The sequence below is a fragment of the Carettochelys insculpta genome, chromosome 9 (assembly GCF_033958435.1).
Source record: "Carettochelys insculpta isolate YL-2023 chromosome 9, ASM3395843v1, whole genome shotgun sequence".
Lineage (NCBI taxonomy): Eukaryota > Metazoa > Chordata > Testudines > Carettochelyidae > Carettochelys > Carettochelys insculpta.
In genome coordinates this window covers 37,120,448-37,133,427 of record NC_134145.1, presented here as the reverse complement: position 1 = coordinate 37,133,427, position 12,980 = coordinate 37,120,448, and the positions used below count along the sequence as shown (strand labels likewise).

The 12,980-nt window shown below is 45.3% G+C and overlaps 1 protein-coding gene and 1 pseudogene across 5 annotated transcripts in view; one reads left to right on the top strand and one right to left on the bottom strand.

Moving 5' to 3' along the window:
* Nucleotides 1-12,980, top strand: part of DPYD (dihydropyrimidine dehydrogenase) — a 725,075-nt gene that overhangs the window by 93,946 nt on the left and 618,149 nt on the right. The window lies entirely within an intron of this gene.
* Nucleotides 3,035-11,129, bottom strand: LOC142017893 (rabankyrin-5 pseudogene; annotated as a pseudogene).

Below are 12,980 nucleotides of genomic sequence, written 5' to 3'. Positions count from 1 at the left end.
ACAGTATCTTTTATCCTTTGACAATTAATTTGGTCTATTTCAGAGGTGATGTAAGTGATAATGGAATTTATGTGCCAGTAAGTGAGCATGAATCAAAGTTACACTCCAAAAGTAGGGAGTAAAAGGAAAAACTTACAGGGGACAACTATACGTAATGCAGACTCCCCTTCATTTAACTTCTCTTTGATATCAAAGAGAGTTATTTTAAGATTTGGACAAATTCAATGCAAAAAAAAAAGTTTGTCCACTGGCAAACACATGCAAACTAATTTATTTAATAAGTATTCATAATCCCTTTGTATATTTAGATGGGCAGGTTTTTGTCTATGGTCTTGTTCACAGTCTCTTACTTCCCATGAACAAAAGCGTAAATAACTGTAAGAGCATTCACACATGAAATACAATCCTGGCTGTTTTGAAAGCTTATTACTTGTACAACAAATCCATGTCTGTCTTAATATTTTTCATTTACTATTGTTTCATATAATAATGAAGATTACTGAAATTGAAAGATTAGGTAAATTATTTTTGGTTTTTCAGTTTCTTTGTGCATTTGAGAGCAGTGCGTTTGTAGTCCACAATTGATCTTTCTTCTGTGTAGCTAGACTGCTTCATCTGTGTGGGTCTTTCACACTGCTACAGGAGAGAGAAAACAATAATAAACACAGAAAAGTGATTTGAGGGTAGGTGTAGCCTGGGAAACTACTTTTAAATACTTCATTTTAACACTTTCCGTTAGACTAGATTTCAAGAACGTGGTCTGTTTCTAACAGTGTTTTAATAACATTTCACAGTTACAGAGGCAGCATTTTGTGACATGTGGCTCAGCAAAGTTTACTGATATATTCTACTACTTGTTCTCTCTGATGGTCAAAATTCTAGGGCAAATAGAATGACAACATTTCAAAGGATGTATAATGGATGCAAGGGTCGGTTTTGGAAGTGTATGTTGCTCTGTATCCACAGCATCCAATATGCTTTCCATTTACCACATGTGGCAAAATGGACACCTCCATGTGAAGAAATGCGGCTCCTTAGAGCTGCGCACATGGCGCATCCACCACCTAGTCTGTGTACATGCCCCACCACTTGGTGGGACAAATGTGTAGCAGTGGAAGCGGCTCCTGCAGTCCCAGTGGCTGTGGCTCGCCGCAGTCCGGCACAGCCCCAGGCATGGCCCCCAGGTGCTGCCCAAGGCATGGCAGGAGGTCCAGTGGTAGAGTGGCCCATGTGATGGTACCTGTAATGGTGGCAGCTCCAGTGAGTCGCTGGCAGTTTTCTTGGGGTTGGGGTGTCTGCCGTGAGGGGTGGCTCGGGAGAGGCAGGGTTCTGGTGATCTTTACATTGTTTTTGGACACCACTGCTCTGTGTATTGGGTATGCTTAGAAGCACCAAATTGGTTAAGACCTGTCACAAACTTCCTTTTCGGCTATCTCACCACTAGTAGATGGTCCAGACCTGATAAAGCCTTTTGTTTCACTGAGAGCTGTGACGTACATAATACATTGTTGCAATCCGCTTTCCATCTTATGAGCAGCTTTCATGCAGCTGAATTTTCTTATGTTTTTAAAGAGTTAAATAAAGCATTTCTAAGTCATATTAGCAAGTTTCACTTGATTATACTTGAATAACGTCACATAACACAGAGTTAAGTTTGTAACAATTGCATAAACTGTATAGATGGAGGTACGTTGAGTCTAGGGCACCACAGTCTTCACAAGTGCCACAAAGCCACACATGTCCCTGAATGCTTAGTTATCTGTCTCAGATTTCTGATAAACCAGAGAGATGTGTAAAATGATAAGCAGATGGCTCTGTACTGACAATATTTGTGCATATCATTTATTTCAACAATTGTTTTGATGAGAACATCCAAATAACTTGCTGCATAGACCTAAAGCATCTCATGACGTTGAGAAACACCATACTTTTGGGATAGTTGACTATCTTGCCTGATTACACACCGATAAAGCCCATAGCAAAGTTTTTATTGACTCCAGTGGTACAGGATCAAACTCTATGAGCAACTTAGTCATGTCTAAAGCTACATATTAGTTGTATGTATTTTTAGTACTAGCCATAGACAGATCATGGGCAATAAACAAAATTCCATGGCTTGTGATCTGTCCATGACTTGTATTATATACGCCTGACTAAACTTGGCCAGGGGCCCCCAGATGTTTGGGGGTGGTGGTGGGCAATAGGCTGGGCAGCCCTAGACCTACATTTGTGATACCAGAGTGGTCTGAGGGTGCATGGCCTGGAACATCACTGGCACTGGGGGTGGAGGACTGGCAGAGGTGGCAGGCTCCCTATCTGGCTCCATGCACTCCCTGGAAGTGGCTGGCATATCTGTCCAGCTCCTAGGTATAGGGAGATTTATGGGCATCCTCCATGTGCTGCGCCCTGCCTGCGCTCTGCCTCTGAAGCTCCCACTGGGAGAGTCAGTGGGCAGCGCAAGGAGGAGCTCCCCTTGCCTTTCCTCCCCATAGGAGCTGCAGGGACGAGCCAGCTACTTCTGGGAAGCTCTTTCACCCTTTTCTCTCAAGGTAAGTGCCTTCCCAAACCCCTACCTCAGACCTGAGCCCCCTCCTACCCTTAAACTGCCCAGAAGCAGCTGGTGCAGCTGGCTGAGGGTCTGCTGTGTCTGCTCAGGCAGATCCAGAGCCAGCCACACTCCAGTTGCTGCAGAAGTCAGTGAAAGTCCTGGAATTTGTGACTTCCATGTCAGACATTCCTGGTAATTGATCATAGCCATGTGTAATTATCCTAATATATCTTGGAAGGGCATATTAATGGAAAGACTCCTTTTGACATCTAAGGACTTAAAATAAGGCCCTGTGAGAACAAAATATAATCAACTCCTGTGTCCCACTTATAGTTATCTTGTGATAAAACCCCTGTGTAGCATTTCTCTTCACATATTCTTCCTCTTCTTTTACATTATGTGCTTGTCCAGTTGCTTCTGTCAGTTTTCATTTTTGATTTGATCTCTCCGATACCTATACTGAGGCAGGACAGCACAGACACTAAATCATTCTGATGTGCAAGCCTTCTTTGGTTCTAAGTCTAGTTGTTCGCATTGACGATGCTGACTGAATAGAGGAACGTTCATAAGAACAGTTGATAACACCTGATGGGATCCTTCCTTTGCAGTCATGGATATATGAATTGGCGCAAGCCTGTAAGATGGGCTCTTCAGTCTGTGCCATCGCTGAAATCACAGCTGGCAAGTGCTTTTTGGAACTGTATGGTGCAGAGCAGTCTCCTGGTCTCCCACTGTAGCAACATTCACATTGGCACAATTTTTAATGGGACAGTGGCAGTAAACATATCTCCTCTTCGGGTGGCTTTGTGGAACAGACTCCAGAATTTCTTGTTCCCTGTATCCACATCAACTAGGTAATTGATCAATATGGTTGCAGTGCGTTCCAGTTTTAGAGAAAGAGGGCTAGATCCAAAGCAAGGTCTCCATTGTGATCCAATTCATTGAGCTTCCCAGAAGGGTTTGAATTCATTTCAGGAAGATGCAGGAAAACTATATCTTCACGTTTGACTATAATAGTTTTTTTTAAAGGGACAGTCAGTCTTGGGTTTGAACATTTTGTACAACAGCTGAACTCTCATTGCTGAAGTGTTCTTTCTGCAAGTCATCCCAATAACTAGCAGTTATTTCAGCACAATAGTTCATTAGTGTTAGAATTCAGCTCCTCTGAAATCCAGTAGAAAGAAATGCAGCTCCTGATGTTTTCTACTGACATAACTCTCTTTTGTTCAGTTTTGTCAAGAATGCATCACATACTTGCAGCTCTAACTCATATAGATCCAGCATACCGTTGCTGTGGCCGCACCAGGTTCGACATCTGATAGCCTCAGCTCCTCCATTGGGACTGGGGTTGGGTAGACAAAGTCTGTGTGGGCTGTGAGAACTGATGCGCTTCTCCCCAACATTTATCTTCAGAGTACTATGCTGCTTCTGCTCAGAGAGTTCAGCTGCAAAGGTGAGAAGTCAACTGATAAAGGAGTCATTTGCATTTTTTTTGTTATGCTCTGCAGCCAACACAGTACATCTCCTCTCTATATCATCTATTTCCTTCTGCAGCTTTTCATATTCCTGGCAGAGAAGCATCAGATGTTCTCCCACCTTTGCCACCTCCTCTTCCACCATTTTGGGTCCAACCTTCTGTGCATCTCACTAGAACCACCCTCTTGGTCAAGTGCTCTCACACGAGCAGAATACCTGACTACCACTTCCAGCCCTGCGGGGGACTCCGCATCACCTAGAGTCAGCCTTGTTTCTTCTTCTTGTCTTTGTAGACCATCACTACTTCAGTGCTGTCATAATCCTATTTTTCACATTGTTTTATATCTCGTGAACATTCAGTTCTTCTTTCATCCGATAAGTAATGTTTTCCCCCATGGTTTACTTGTATTGTTTCTTGATATGTGGCTCCTTCAGTTTGTCCATCTCAAAGATATGCTTGATAATTTTTAGTTGTTCTCATGCTCAATCTCATGGATACTAGCACAAATTTAAGGTCCACCATCAGTTGCAAAAGGTCTGGAGAACAACATACTTAATTTCCATCTGAGATTCACAAATACAAAGTCTGTTCTGTTCTTCATTTGCTGATCAAGTAGTACCCAAGTTCATCCCTCCACAGCTTTTGTTTGTTGAAGTACCATCATTAGCACTAGGTTGTTACTTATGCAGAAATTTATTAGTCTTTTTCCTCTTTGTTTTGTTGCTTGGCAGTAATAGTGGCTGGAGCTGCAGGTCCCTTTGAAGTGCCACAGCAGTGCTGCTCTCAATGCATGCAGCTGTTGGAAGAGGACTCAGTGACATGACTGGGTGGTGCTGCGAATTTACTGTCTTGGCCACACCCCTTCTGGAGGCACAGAGGTGGGCCCCATTCCAGCTTTGTCCCAGGGCCTGTGGCGGCTGTTGGCACCGCTGCCAGCAATGTATTTTGTTTTGCTCTTACTGCTTTCTATAGTTATAAAGAGTCTTGAGAATTGCTGAGGTTAACATATATACTTGGACTAGTGTGACTGCACTAGACATGATTCTCAATCTTATCTTCGGTATACAAGGAGATATTGAGTTAAATGTCATCAGAACCACATTTGCCTTTGTTTAGCATTAATATGACTGCCCTGGCATCCACAGTCCTCTTTTTCTAGGGTCAGTACACTGAGATCATCAGGGTAGAATTCTCCTGTACTTCCCCATCTCATTTCACATAGATTATATCACACTTGTATCTTTTCCATTTGTGCATCATTACAGCAAGCGTACCAGTCTGGTGTAGTGCTGTTATATTCCATGTTCCGTAAGTGTCTTATGCTTCCAGTTCATCCTATAATATTTTGTTCTATGTGCTATGTGGTGCATTTGTTCTCATGTCCTACTTCTTGCCCTCCCTCAATTTCTGAGCAGTGAGCACGTCACTTGTTTGTCCAGGCAATGCCTGAGCTTGCATGCTTTAATTTAGTTTACATTCTGCAACCCTATAGAAAGTCTACTTAAATTTTAAATATATTTAAATTCTGAATTGAAATATTTAAACTAAAGATGAAATGAAAACCATATTTCTTGGTAGTGTAGGCTCGTGTATATAAAATTATGATTGTGTGTGTGTATAGACATTTCTAAAATGTTTTAAAAATCAGAATAGCTGTAAAACTAAAGACTAGAAACTTCTCCTAGGTCAAATTTGCATATTTTAGATCTAGATCATGAAGTAGATAATGAGCTGCAAATAGTTAACATAGTGTAGGGTATAATAATTAGTATTGTGAGACTTTGGTTTAATTTTAAGCCCATATAATTGTACTGCTGGTATGATTATAATGTTTTGTTAATCTTGGTAATAAATATACCATTGTGGTTATACTATCATATTTTAATATAACTGCAAAGCTTAAGTAAACCATAAAAAGAAATTAGTTTTTTGAATGCATGATTTACAAGTGGAAAAATAGTGGTTTAGATATTTGAATGTGTATTACGCTCATCGTTTGCTGTTTTATACAGTAACTTGTCAGAAACAATGGCATAGAATTACACATAATATCAGTGTAAAGAATATGAAACTTATGCTAAATGCAAGTCAATTAAATCTTAATACGGGATCCATTATATTAGAAAGAAATCCTTGTCCTCAGTAAAGCTTCTTTCTGCTATTCTGGAAGAGCTAAGGAGTGTGCAAGAAACTTAAGTTCTCCATCAAAACTTATTACTTTATGCTGTCCCCTGCAGTCTTACCATAGGTGAGGACCATGATCTGGGGAGGGTGGGAAGTGTTGCTTTGCCTTTGTGCATGTAAGTTAGAGCAGTCCTGAGGTTTGTAATTAGAAATGTAAGTTAGTTTTTATGAGAAAGCAGGCTAAGTCTGAAAGAAAAATAGTAAACAGAGGCTGGGGGGAGGGCAAGAATCTATAATAAAATCAAAGATAAAATTCAGAAAGACAAGATCATTTTTTGTGGGATGGAGTGGGAAATGATAGAAGGTGCAGAGTTATTCACTTTCATTCCATCTGTGTGTAGGTTACTAATTTTAATGGCAACACTTAAGAGCAGGGACCTGAACTGTTATTTTTGTTAAAAGGCTCTAACACATATTTGGACACTACATTAAAATATTCTGTTGGGCATTACATGTTTTATACATTTCCGCTGTCCAATACAGGTTGAACCTCTCTCGTCTGTCACCCTCTGGACCTGATAGTATTGTATAAGAGAATTTGCCAGATGATGGGAGGTCAATATTTTCTAGCACATTGCCAACACTTGCACTGCTTACTGGATATTTAGAAGACATTTAGGGGTAAATTACAGCTGAATCGCATCACAGAATACTGAAAGCCAGGAGGGGTGACTGTGAACAAACTTTATGGGAGCACGGGAAACTTGGCCACATCCATGATAAGTGGTCAACTGGCTAACTAAAATTATGTGGTGTTACAAAGTTTGCCAGATAGGAGAGTTCTGGATTAGAGAGGTTCAACCTGTAGTAGAGAACATCACACAAGAATTTCTGTATGAGTTTTTAATGAGATTTCTCTGATGCATGTTTGTTTACCTCACTAACAAGGAGAAGATTGTTAGTAAGCAGGCAGTGAGGTATCAGGAGTGGCTAGGCTGATATAAATTTGTATTTCCTAATAGCAGATGAATTCATTTTCTACTTCAGTGAATGATATCCTTATTTGGATAAGTTGTTTCTTGGAGTGATTGGCTAAATATGATTAGATGTTCATGAGTAGAGAATAAAACCATTAATTTTGGACACCTGGTGTAGACTTCACTAAATCTCTCTTCTTTAATTAGTTTAGACCTTCTTGTAGTTCTATAAAAGAGACTCAAACTTGAATTATGTACATTCCTGAGTAAAAGAGGACAAATACATTTCCACCCTTATCAGTAAGAACTAGAAGGGGAAAAATTGTAGAGGATGGACTGGAATTAATTATGTAAATGCATTTTTGATACACATGCCCCTTAGTATCTTATATAAAGATTATAGTTATAAAACTATACCTCTATACTACCCCCACTTCGCTAGATCTCAGTCAACAGGGATTCTGTTCTTGATTCCAGATTTGCTGTTGTCTTGATACCTGTTTGACCAGGGTCTAGTAGGAATCAGTTTCCCCTAAATGTAGTCAAGAATTTGGATATATTTGACAAGTGGTTTTACTCTTAAGGATCTTGGTCTTGCCTTCTCCAGCAGATGATGGATTTCCTTTTAGGTGTTTTTACAAGGTCTGAATCAATAAAAAAAATCCTCAGAGACTAACATTCCCATCTTTCCCTGACGTCTAGCGAGTGTTTCGTCTCAATTGCCCCAAAAGGAATTGTGTACAACAATGAGCTATTGCCTGCTAACATATTTATCATTGCTTTCATCCTCCCCTTTCTATCCATGCACATTGTTCGTGATTGTTCAGATGCTGTTTGGGACATTTTTTGACTTGGTAGAGATGAGGTACTTCCTATGGATTTATTGAAAATTTGTTTCCCCTTTCTCCCTAAGTGTAACCATGCTTTACGTCCTTTATATGATTATAGAAACTCAAAGGTGATCCCGACAGTGGTCTTTTGAAAGAAGTTCTTCCGGAAGATCTCTTCCAAAAAAACTTATTTTGAAAGAGTGTGTCACCACACAAGAGTGGATCTAAAAAAATTGATCCGCTCTTTTGGTAGAGAGCATCCACACAGCCCCTGCTCTTTTGAAAGAATGGGCCGGGGATGTCAAAATCCAGTGCCATAAGGTCTGCTCTTTCAAAAAAAAGGAGGGGGATGGGGTTGAGTGGGGCTTCTGGGGCATCTATCATCTACATATGTTTTTTTTCCTGAAGGAATCTTTCAGAAGAAGATGCTCTTCCTTATCTGAAGGGGAATTGGGGCCACCAGGAAAAGAGCTCCATTCTTTCAATTTCAGATCAAAAGAGCACATTTTGTGTGTGTGGCAGGTTCTTTTGGAAAAGGCCTGGTTTTTCTGAAAGAACTTGCTTGTGTAGATGCAGCCAGTGAGAAAAAAAAATAGAATTCTTTAAAATGTCTCATGTTCAGCACCCAAAAAACAGTGCACACAAAATCAGTATCCACTTTTTAAAATCTTCAACTGAATAAAGCAGCTACATCATTTGGATAGTATGTTCAGTTTGGAGATCATGTTGTGTTTTTGTTATTGACTGTGCCAAAATGTTCTCAAGTTCTAAATGTTACTCACTACGTATGTCTGATAATTAAACATACTCTGTTTTGTCTTTGAAAGTAAGATAAGCAGTCGTACTGTCCTTGAAATACTTATTTCCAGTATTTATAAGACCTAACTTCATAAGGAGCATTTTACATAACTTTTGATCATCGTAATGAATAACATGGCAATGTACGGCTACTGCTGAACATGCAGGTCTAGCCACTTATCTTTTCTATGGTATTTTATATGCCCAACATCAGAATAACGAGAACATTTGAAGCAGTCTGGAACTTTTGGTAGTACCATACCTAAGTGTATTACACAACAAGGAGGAAGCTCTGTCCTGCATGTGGAAAAATTGGGGTTAAACTGTCTATGTCAAACTATGAAATGCATGTTATTTTGAGAACACCTTTTTGTGATTGTAACCTTCACTATGTCCCTTACTCTGTAATAGAACCTTCCAGCTGGGTTGAGACATTTGGTACTGAAAATCAATCTGATCTTTACAAGGTCAGTCTAGCTTGTGGATTGCCTCAGAGAAAGGTAACGATAGAATATGCTGAATGACTCTTCCCTATTGGAACAATAGGTTTTCTACCATGAGGGCAACTGACTTTGAATGACTGTCAATGACCAGTACAAACCCATGTGATGCTAGACCATCTATACAAATAGGAGTATGGGACTGGATCAGACTGTTGTAAAATGTGGCTGCACTTCTAAGCAAGGAGGCCATTTCATCATGCTTGGCAAGCAGAACTTGATAGAAAGTAAAGACGGGGAAAGACTGTCTTGCCTAAGGACACCAACCAGGACACTCGGACTGGGGGACTGTGTTCGGGATTGTTGATTGTTTTCTATAGATCTATATCTTTCATCTGTTTTTTAATAACAAACTCTTGGGCTATGTCTACACTAGAATACTACATCAAAGTAGCATCTTTTGATGTAGAAACGTTGAAAAACGCTACCTCGATGCATAGTGTCTACACACAGAAAGAGAGCTTCTATGCATACAAGCATTCCCTTTTGAAATGAGGGGCGAAGGAAGGTCACAGACTGGTCCACAGGGTGGACAAGCCCTTCTGGGGCCTCAGCAAGCCACTCCTTTAAAGAGCCCCTCCCAAACACACTTGACCTGCACAGCACGAAGCCTGCAGAGATGCCACAAGCCTCACAGACACAGTGCCTGCAGACATGGACCCAGAGCAGCAGCAGCTCGACACCCTGCTGGCTGCCACCAGCAGAGCAGGTGCCCTGCGAGCTGCAGCATGGGTGGCCACCCAGCAGCTCCTGGCAGGGGAGCCTCCCCCAGGGGCAGAAGGAGATGCCTCAGACCATCAGTTGCTCCTCTTCGGCACTGTGTGCTCCGCCAGCTCAGGAGCCACCCCACCAGCTTCGAGTGATGGGAGCAACTCATCTTGGGGGAGTAGGACGATGACCGGTGGCTTCAGAATTTCTAGATTAGGTGTCAGACTTTTCTGGAGCTCTGACAGTGGCTGACCCCCGCCCTGAGACACCAGAACACTCAGATGTGGTGCACCCTTCCCGTCAAGTAGCTGGCCACTCCAGACAGCTACTGCTCCATGGGACACCAATTTGGTGTTGGCAAGGCCACAGTTGGGGCTGTGATCCTGGAGGTAAGGAGGCCCAGGCATGCACCCACTGTGGGGTGGGGGTCTGGGGTGGGCCGGGCACACCCCGCACACCCTAATGGGTGCCTATGTTCCCTCCCAGCGGGTGGTCCGTGCTCTGAATGCCCTGCTCTTCCAGAGGGTTGTCTGCATTGGGGACCTGGACGTGGCCATCCCAGGCTTTGATGTACTGGGGTTACCAAATTGCTTTGGGGCCCTCGACAGGACCCACATACCCATCCACACCTCAGAGCATAGCAGAGGACAGTTTATAAACAGGAAGGGCTACCGTTCCATGGTCCTGCAGGCCATGGTGGACAGCCGAGGCCAATTCCAGGATGTGTACGTGGGCTGGTCCAGCTGCACCCATAATTCATGGGTCTTCTGGAACTTGGGCCTGCGCCTCTGGCTGGAGTCGGGGACCTACATCCCCCAGAGGGAGATCGTGCTGGGGGACGCCACCATGCCCCTCTGCCTGGTGGCCGATGCCACATACCTGCTCCATGCCTGCCTCACATGGCCCTATATGGACCACCTCACTGCCAGCCAGTAGGGGTTCAATGGACAGCTCTGCCACACCCTCCAGGTGGTACAGGGCACCTTCGGCCACTTGAAGGGGCAATTGGTGTTGCCTCTTCACCGGCCGGGACATGGGTGTTCTCATAATCCCCCAGGTGGAGAGTAAGGGGGAAGCCTTGTGCAGGGGTGGGTGGTCGAGGCTGGTACAGGCTACTCCCAGCCAGCCACCGCCCCGAGCCACCAGGACCACCAGGAAGGGATCCATATCGGGGAGGCCCTGCGGTGGTATTTTGACCAAGGGCCCCAGTAAGCAGCACCCCAGCCACTCCCAGTGGGCCTCCTGCATGCTCCCCCCACCGCCCGCACGGAGGTGCTCCCCCTGCAACAAGCGCACAGCAGTTTGGGAAAAATAAAACTGTGTATATTGCAAACTAGTAAAACAGTGACTAATACTAATTTTTGCCAAACAGTGGGGATAACTATGTACAGGAGTGGGGGTTAACTATTTACGGGGGGCGGGGGGACGTGGATAGCCCAGCCATTGCACCATTACTCAAGGGCAGGAGTGGAGGGGTGCAACCCCTACCAGCTCTGGGTCCAATGCCCCTTTCCTTGCCTGGGGCCCCTGCCAAGGCCGGGTGGGGGCAGGGAGCATGGGGGGCTGTCAGGTCAGAGGGGCAGCTCTCCCCCACAGCACCTGGTACAAGGCCACCAGGTCATTAAAAATGTCCCTGAATTCCACCCATGCTGCCCAGTGCCAGGTGGCCTCCCCCTCCTCAAAATGGAGGTGCCACTCTACCAGCTAGACCTGGTGCTGGATAGAGGTGGTGATGTGGGGGTACTTGGTTGTCCACCTCAGGCTCTTCCATGAGCGGGCTTATCCTGGAGTTGGTGGTGCCTCTGGGCAGTTGCTGTCCCTCGCCCCCAGGGGGCTGTCTGGGACCATGGACGGGGCAATGCTGTCCTGGCCCTCAGATGGTGTGGCTACGGAAACCGGCAAAGAGAAGGAGGCCGTGAATACCAACCCCCCCACCAGGGCCCACACGCCCCGTTCCCCTGTGGGCACTGGGTCCCTGTCCCCTGTCTCCCATCTGTGGATACAGTGGCCTTGTGGGCAACCCCCTTGTGTGGTATGTCCCCTCCAGGGTCAGGGCATGGCACTGTTTGCAGAAGCGGGTGCTGACAGACACTGGCGGATGTGCCACTGTCCCGGGACCATTGTCTGGCTGGGCCCTAGCGGGCTGGGATCTACTGGTGTGTCAGGGGGCCCTGGTAATATACAGTGCTCCTGCCCCATGACCCACAGTTGTGTGCCCTCTGGCGTACATACTTGAGGGTCCACCACTGAGGTTGGGGTAAGCTCGTGGGGTGGATGTCCAGCTGGACATGGGGGAGGGGAGGTCTATGATGAGCTCCCCCTCCTTGCTCGACCACTCCACCTCTCTGGCCAGCTCTGCTGTGGCCTTGGTGGTACGTGGCTAGCCTCTGGTCCTAGCTCCTGCTGGACAACCTGCTCGGGCTCCTTAGCTGTGATGTTGATGGTGGCCGGGGGGGAGGAGGTGTTCCAGGAGCCCAGGATGGCCCTGAACTCCCAGTAATAGGGGCAAGCAGCGTGGGTGGCCCTTGACTGGCTGGCCCAGTCCTGAGCCCGGTGTAACCCTGCCGCAACTCCTTCACCTTGCGCCTCACATGGTCAGGAGTGTGGGCAGGGTGACCCTGGGTGGTCAGGCCCTCGGCCAGCCGGGCAAAGGCGGCCAAGTTCTGCCACTTGCTCTCCATTACGTGGAGCACCTCCTACTTGCCCCAGTCCCCAGCAGGTCATGGAGCTTGGCCTCGGTCCAGGAGGGGCCGTACTTCTTGCCCTCCTGGTCGGAGCCTTAGGAGCCCTGGGGACCCTGGGAGTGCTCTCTGTGGGCTGCTGGGGGTCGTGCTGAGGTGTGCAGGGGCACCTTGTGTGCTGGCTGCTGCCTGCACGTTCTCAGCTTCCTGCTGGGGGGTTTCTGGGTCTGTGCAGCTTTAAGATCTTTTGCATGCACAGACCATAGAGCCCCACAGGGGCTGGGCAGCATGTCTCCGCCTAACAGCTGATTGCCACCATGGCGGACCATGCTGTTTT